Below are 8,251 nucleotides of genomic sequence, written 5' to 3' on the forward strand. Positions count from 1 at the left end.
CCTGAGCTCCTTCTGTTCTAAGCACCTTTAGTGTACTGTCTCATGGTTCAAGATAAGTGTTCATTTTTCAAGTATAAATGTTGCATTTTAGTCAATAAGAAGGAAAAAAAGATCTAAGAATTAGATATTTTAGAAGTTGCACATAATGCTTCCAATTACATCTCTGCCAAAACTTGGTCATTGGCTATATTTATCCTCAAGTGATCCTGAGAAATAAAATATTTCAGCTGGTGGGCAAAATGCCCACTTAGAAATTGAGGTTCTTATTGGAATGAAGGGGGCAGAGAATACTGACGTAGCACTTCTGCCACAGGTGACTACACTCAAATATAGACTTTTCTTTAGGAAGTAACTTTGGACTTGTTTCAACACCTGAATAAATACTGTCTTAAATTCCCAGCATTTTATTTCACAAAGTAATGGCCAAAATTATTTTTCCCTGAGAAGCTTTCAAAACAGGAGTGGTCAGTAATCCAAAGAGACACTCAAAAATGTCAAAAGACTCTCAGTATATCTGATGCTCAGAAATATGATTTCTATCATACCCACCAAGATGAACTAGCTTCAAATATCATACTCTCACCTTGAAAATGAAATTAATTGGCTTGTCACATGAAGTGATGAGACATAAATTATTTTGGGTTTTGAAAACTATCTGTTAATGATAATTATGTTAGTTTTAAAATAAGAAGATATTTTCCCTAGCAATATGTAATAGGATCAAATATTTATATGTAGTCCATTCTTTATTTTTTTACAAAACCATGTCATTGATTTACAGAAGATATTTCCTTTTATTTATTTGGTTGGACAATAGTTCATTTCAAAATGATTTCAATGAAAGTCATTAAACTGTAGTAGAGGAAAAATAATTTCCCTCTACCTCTTTAATTTCTCAACTGGGAACCTTGTAACATAAGACAGATTGACAAGAGAAAAACAAACAGAATTTTATTAACATGTATATTTCATGTATTCATGGGAAATACTCAAGAGAAAATGAAAATGGTCAGAGGCATCGCAGAATTCAGCCTTAAATACTGTCTTCAACAAAAGAAAGAAGAGTGTGGGGGAGACCAGTTGTGGGAGGTAACCAGGAAAGGCATGGTAAACGAGAGTAAGGTTCATTATGCAAATTTCAAGTTGGTGTCTTCTCGACCGATAAGAATTTCTTGTGATTTAGTCATTCTTTTCTGCCTGATACAGAGAGGGAGACATCCTTACTAATGGAGATTTCCTTTATAAATGGAAATTTCCCTTACGAATAATTTCTACTCTATTTTCAGAGATTCTTTTATTAATTCTTTCTCAAAATAATCAACTCAAAATAATCCTCATGCCAAAGAGACATATTTTGAGGATGGCGTGTTCTGCCACCCTTCACTCACATGAACAATGATCTGAAATATAGGATTGTTTTAAAAGGCTCAAGATAGCCATTTTGTCTATTTGGTTGATACTTCTTCTTCCCTAGGGTGACTTTTCTGCTAGTGTTTAAGTTGCAATGTACTTATACCCATGATTATCAAGAAAAAATAAAAAATAAATGTTAGTTTCTCTCCTCCAAAAGTAATGATTACGTGGCAAAAGAAAACATTTTAGTGTAACTGTTTTTTAAAAATTAACATTTTCAGGGACACCTGGATGGCTCATTTGGTTAGGTGTCAGACTCTAGATTTTGGGTGGGGTCATGGTCTCAAGGTGGTGAGATCAAGCCCTACATTGGACTATGCATCCAGGACGGAGTCTGCTTCTCCCTTTTCCTCTGCTCCTCCCCTTGATCACATTCTCTGTCTCTCTCTCCATCAAATACATATATATATATACACACACATATATGTATATATATATACTTATACATATCTATAAATATATATTAATTTTAAATATTATATAGATACACATATATAAGCTTTAAAAATTAACATTTTCAGTTAAGGGATTTTAAAATAATTTACCATAATTTAGAAGACATCAGTCATCTAAAAGTTTATTAATGAAGAAGCCATCAAGTCTTGATTTTTTTCTTCATATTTTATTCATTTCATGAATTATTTTTCAAAATAAATTTATACTATAGTATAAATTCTCCTGTACAGTACATTTTAAGAAATATTTATGAAATATTAAAATATCTTATTTAAAATTAAAAAAACGTTTAACATCATTCAAACTAACAAGGTAAATCTGACTTTGAAAACCAACCTTCCCATACAGTGCTAAAAAGAAATGAGCTATCAGACCATGAAAAGACTTGGAGGAGTCTTAAATGCATGTTACTCAGTGAAAGAAGACAACCTGAAAAAACTACATATTGTATAAGCACAACACAGGACATTCTGGAAAAGGCAAAATTATAGGAACAGTAAAAAGATCAGTGGTTGCCAGGGGTTGAGGGCCAGGGATGAGGAGTAGAGAAAGCAGAGAGTATTTTTAGAGCAGAAAAAAGACTATAAAAATGGATGCATGTTGTTATCCACTTGTCTAACTCCACAGAATATATAACAGCAAGCGTGAACTATAATGTAAACTCTAGACTTTGGGTGATAATGATGTGTCAGTGAAGGTTCAGCAGCGGTGACATATGTACCATTCTGGTACCAGACGTTGCTAATGAGACAGGCTATGCATGTGTGAGGGCGGGGTGTACATGGAAAATCTCTGCATCTTCTCTGCAATTTTGGTAGAAAAAGTAAAAAAATAAAATCTTAATTTTAAAAAAGTCCAAATTGATGCCCAGTAATTTGGGGTTTTCTGCCCAATTCTCTCCTTTATTTCATATCTATTTCAATTGATTTGGAATAGAAATTTTCATAGTGTAACAAGATAACTTCAGAGAAGCTAGAAACATTCATTATCTGAGATATGAAAATGTCTGAGGACAAAAATATATTTTAAAAGATGCTTTAGAAACATGCTTAACCATAAACGGATGTTAAATCTGCATTGAACTCAGTGGTATTAGCAAATGATAAATCTCTAAAATTAACTATATTGTCATCTGCTTAAAATGTGGAACTTCTAAGCTCTCAAAGTTTTCAGTCTTCGACTTTAATGTAATACAGTGAGAACTTCATTATAATGTAATGTTCAAAACATTACTGAGATATAAAAATTATCCCCAAGTTAAAAAATGCAGTTTGCTGTTAAGCTGACATTACAGTTTATAAACAATTTCAGATGGGAGTTCTTGAAGTTTTTAACGGTATCCATCTTCAACACAGCTCCTGTTTATCTCACTGAAACTGTATTATGTTTCAAAATCTAAAATTAACCAATTGAAAACATTTACGATTAACAACATAAATACTCTTCCTTAAACAGATCTCATTATCTCTCAGGAAGACTTCAATAATAGCTCCTAATGGATTTCCTAACTCCCTGCAACTCACAACAAAAAGTACACTAATAGGACAAATTTTGCAACACTGTAAGGTAATTTTTATTTGAATATGCCAAATTATTCAAGACAATTTTATTTATGTGTCTACTGTTGAAAAAGAAGTTTTGTGGGTTTTGTTTTTTTTTTTTTTTCTGTATACATCTACCACAATGAAATTCTAAGCAGGGAAAATAACAATCACCATTACTTATTGAGCACCTACTGAATTCTGCTTTCAGTTTTAATCATTTTGCTACATTATCTCACCTCATCCTTAACATGTAAGAAAGCCATTGCTCTTTTGAAACAGAATTCTACAGAAGCTTTTAAACTGGCCTGAACTTTCTTTGCTAATAATTAATGGCTAACCGTTGTGATTTGAAGCCAAATATATGATTCCAAATGGTCTTTTTTTAAACCATTATACTCTACTGCTTTACAGATATTATTTAAAAATATAAATATGAAAAACTAATTATTTGTATATTTTATTTTGTTAAAAAGATTCTTTTGTCTTTAGTTATATACTTAGTATTTCTAACCATCGGGGACTTGTAAGGTATAGGTGAAATGGAAATAAATTCAAACTTGTTTCCCTTGACGAGACTAAGCTTCACATGCATAAGAGATGATGGATGCTTGCACAAAATAAGAAGCTCTTGAAAATATATGAAACAAAATTAAGATGATATAAATCTTGTGTGAATGATCAGAATTGTTCTCACTACAACATAGCTTCCTCTGACAGATACATTGTGCTCCAATCCTACACCAGAGAATATCATACGATATGTTGTTCTCAAATATTGGAATATTGTAAAAACTGTTCAGATTTTACAGATTTGCCACTTCTAATGGAGATTGGAATGGATTTACGATCCCCTGGGGACTCACCAAACATTTTTGTTTATTGTGGCCCTCACCTTTTTAAGCTTATGACAAGAGGTTGTACTTCTTTCTTTTGATTAAGTTTGAGATGACTTTCCCATCTATTTTTATTAATTTGGAAGGAAATTGGGTAAAAATGATCCTGTGCTTTGCTTTTATTTTACCACTCTTTACTAAGCAGTGTTGCTCATAGCATTTTAAACATGATTTACTGAGAAGGGTTTGTGTTATATGTGACTACCAAAAGCGGGGAGGGCAAGCCGTAGCCCAGCTAAGATCCCATTTCTGCATTTTTAGCTGTGTCAAAGCAGTTTTATTTACCTGATTGAACATTATCCTGGGAGAAAGCAGGTTTGGGTTCCTGTTAGTCTGCTGTTAGTTGGTATGCATCCTATAATTAGAGGATCAATTTTTTAGATAATAAATTTCTCATAATTTTATAATTTTTATAATTCTAATTATATTTTAATACTTTTATTATTTTATAATTCTAAATAAATTAAATATTTAATTGTTTTTATAATTTTATAATTATATCATAATTTTATAATTATATATAATAGAGTTTCATAGTTGATCTATAAGTTATCCTCATTTGGAAGTCATATTATTTTTTCTCATACTTCAGAACAAAATAGATATTTAGTGTACTATCCTTTATAGTTTGAGTTTCAATTCTATTCAATAAATACATGTTGATCACTGATCTCTTTACTAGGCATTATGCAGAAAACAAAGACAAGGAACTAGAGTTACTGAGGAAAGCAAAGAGAAGAATAAGACAAGTGTTTTAATAACTAAGTTGCAGAATAGAATATGGTATCATAAAGTATGTATTTACGAAATGCATATGGAGGTTCAGATGATCTAGAGATCATTATTTCATTTTTTTCTCACAGAAATGATATTTGAGGTAAGTCTTAAAGGAAGAGATAAAGAATTGAGGTAGAAGAGAAGCAGATAAACAGAAAAAGTAGAACTTGGTTTATGGATGTTTGGAAAATATTAATTAGTCCTCTGTTCTACACTCAAGGAATACTCTGAAGGCTAATATGAGATAAAACCAGAAGCCTTCACATTTTTTGAATGACATAGTTTGACTTAAATTTTAGAAAGATCAATGTGACACCACAATGGACACTGAATTGAGAAAGGGAGGGGTAGGAAGGTGGAATGTCAGCCAAGAGAAATGATCTGAGTCAAGGAAAGAAATAAGGAAAACATGAATTAGGATTGGTTTGGTGCAACTCCAAGGAGCAGAGGACAAACTTGAAGAAATCCGCCAGAAAGTGTAAAAACACAAAAGATGAAGAAAATTTTAAAGTAAAATAAATAATAAACAAATAAATAAACAAGTAAAGGCTCAGCCTGGGGTTCAAAAGTTCCAAAAACATGAGTTACAGAAAGAGAAAATGGAAGGGAGAAAATTGACATAGAACTACTTCATGAAATCTCATCAAGCTTAAGAATGTGGAATCTCAGAATGAAAAGTGTCCACTAAGAAGGTTACAAAATGACTCACAATTAGGTAACAATATAACTTGATTTTAGAATCTCTGGAATAAAATAAAGATTTTAATGGCCTTAAGAACGTGAAGAGGGGATTTCGGTTTTTGCAGGACCAGCATGGGCCTCAGGCTATTGGAACATTGTAACCCAAAACATGGATATCAGACCAAATGCTACAATTGATATCAACAATATGAGTGACAAAATTAAAAAAGAAGAAAATCTCCCTATATTCCCTGTTTTCTCAATTTGATCACATGGTAAATATTGTAGCTTTAAAGACAGTGAAGATGAGGGGGGCAAGCCTTTGTTATTTTTAAGGAACTGGGCTCACCCATAAATGACAGTAACTTCATGACAATAACTGTTTGTAACTTCAAACAGTTACAAGGATTTCCATTTTATGGTAAACAAATGCAAATCCAGGCTGCAAAAAGAGATTCTGTTATCATATCTATAATCTGTATTACTTTTGCTGACAAAGTGGAAGGAAAAGAGAAGCACAAAAACTGAAGAACTCTTTACAACTTCACACAAAAAGCCTGGTCAGTGAATACCAAATGCAGCAAATACCCAAGGAAATTCAACACCAAATACTCAGATCCCTGATTACCCTCCACACTACACTTTATTCCTTTATTGTTTCTCAGAAGAGACTAATGAGATGATGTGATCCATGCTGTTTAATCAGTTTCTTGGTTTCAAGGAAATACATTTGGTACCTGGAGGCATGGCATTGCTTTCATGGAATTTGAAAATGACGGACAGGCTGGAGTTGCTGGGATGCTTTACAAGGATTTAAAAATCACACCATCCCATGCCATGAAGATCACCTATGCCAAGAAATTACATACAAGATAGTGGTCTTTATGGGACTTGGTGTTATTTATAGTGTTTGTTTTGGTAACATTGGGTCGGGCCATTTTTCTAGTGGGTGTGAGGGGGAGTGAAGGTTAAATGTTTGTGAATGATTTTAAAACAATACCTAGCCTTTGTTTTGCATTAGTGAACTATGAGATATAAAGACCTTAATTTTGTTCAATAAATTTCGATTTGTATTCTAAAAAAAAAAAAAAAGAAAGAAAGAAAGAAAGGGAAGAGGGGAAATGGGTAACCAATAAAGAATCAGAATACAAAATTCACATGGGTATTATGTCCAAATCACTGTTACCTATAGCAATGACATAATGCCTTTAAGATTGTAAGGGAAAATAATCTCAAATTAGAATTTCCCATTCAGACTACTAGTCAATTGTGAAGGATGAATAATGATGTTTTCTCATATGTAAGTCCTCAAAAAGTCTCTCTTCCATCCATTACCAGTAAAAAGTAACTGGAAGATTTACTACAGTCAAAATAATTAATTCACTACAGTTAAAGTAACTAACTGACAAGAGTTAAAAGAATTAAACTAAGGAAGACATAGCACAGAAAGCACAGAATCCAATACAAAAGAAACACAAAGGAAACTAACAGGAACATGGCGAAGGTAAAAACGTAAGACAACCGTTGCTAAACTGTTTTCTTAGAAGACAAACAATCCAGACAGGATTTGGAGGGTGGTGACTTCCAGGAAGGATACTGCCAAGAAGTTAATGTTCATGATAGAGCAACTGAGGTATTTCAATGTATTTTCTAGGTCATCAGTAAGGTCAAAGTGTTTGGTGATTAATAAATTATAGAGGAAACAGAGAAAATTTAAAAAAATCAAGGCAGTCATTAATTCCAGGACAAATAAAACATTCCCTAAGAAAAGTCATTGTAATCACAGTACAATACTTCTTTTAGCTGTGAATAATATTTGCATTGTCATAAATTCATGAACATTAAAAATTAATTCAAAAAAGAGTGATATATAAACTACATTAGGAACATCAAAGGAAAGAAAGTATTTACCTCAAAGAGAAGCAAATATAGATCTTTCATAATAGAAAGTTATTAAATAAAATCTAAAACAGAAAGGCCAAGAAATGATAATATAAAAATGTGAATTATAAAGGCACAGCATAGGGAATATAGTCAGTGATATGGTAATAGTGTCATATGGTGACAGATGGGAGCTACCCTTGTGCTGAGCACAGCATAATGTATAGAGACATTGGATCACTGTGTTGTACACCTGAAACTAATGTTAACACTGTGTGTCAACTATACTGAAATCAAAAATTTTTTAAATGTGATTTATAGTACGGAGGCAACTGGCAGAAAAAACGGCTCTCAGGTTAAATGTATGACCTCAGTGATTAAAAAAGGGCAATAGAAAGTCTTAAGCTTTCATCGTAAGCATAGTAAGGCTATTTGACTTTTAAAATTATTTACATAGTTGAAAGAAATAATTAAATAAAGAAAAGATTCTTCATGTTTCCAGAAAGGACTGGTAGAAGAAAGGCTCAACTCTGCAACAGATTAAGAAAAGAAATGGTGAACTCCCATTTGCTTATGACCGAGTCAGGATTCTATTTAAATAAAACT

General features: G+C 32.3%; 1 pseudogene; it reads left to right on the forward strand.

The window, feature by feature from the left end:
• Positions 1 to 5,933: 5,933 nt before the first annotated feature.
• On the forward strand, positions 5,934 to 6,640 carry LOC116868841 (annotated as a pseudogene).
• The last annotated feature ends 1,611 nt before the right edge of the window (positions 6,641 to 8,251 follow it).

Source organism: Lontra canadensis, unplaced genomic scaffold, assembly GCF_010015895.1.
Source record: "Lontra canadensis isolate GAN:19392208 unplaced genomic scaffold, GSC_riverotter_1.0 scaffold17, whole genome shotgun sequence".
In the NCBI taxonomy this organism is placed as follows: domain Eukaryota; kingdom Metazoa; phylum Chordata; class Mammalia; order Carnivora; family Mustelidae; genus Lontra; species Lontra canadensis.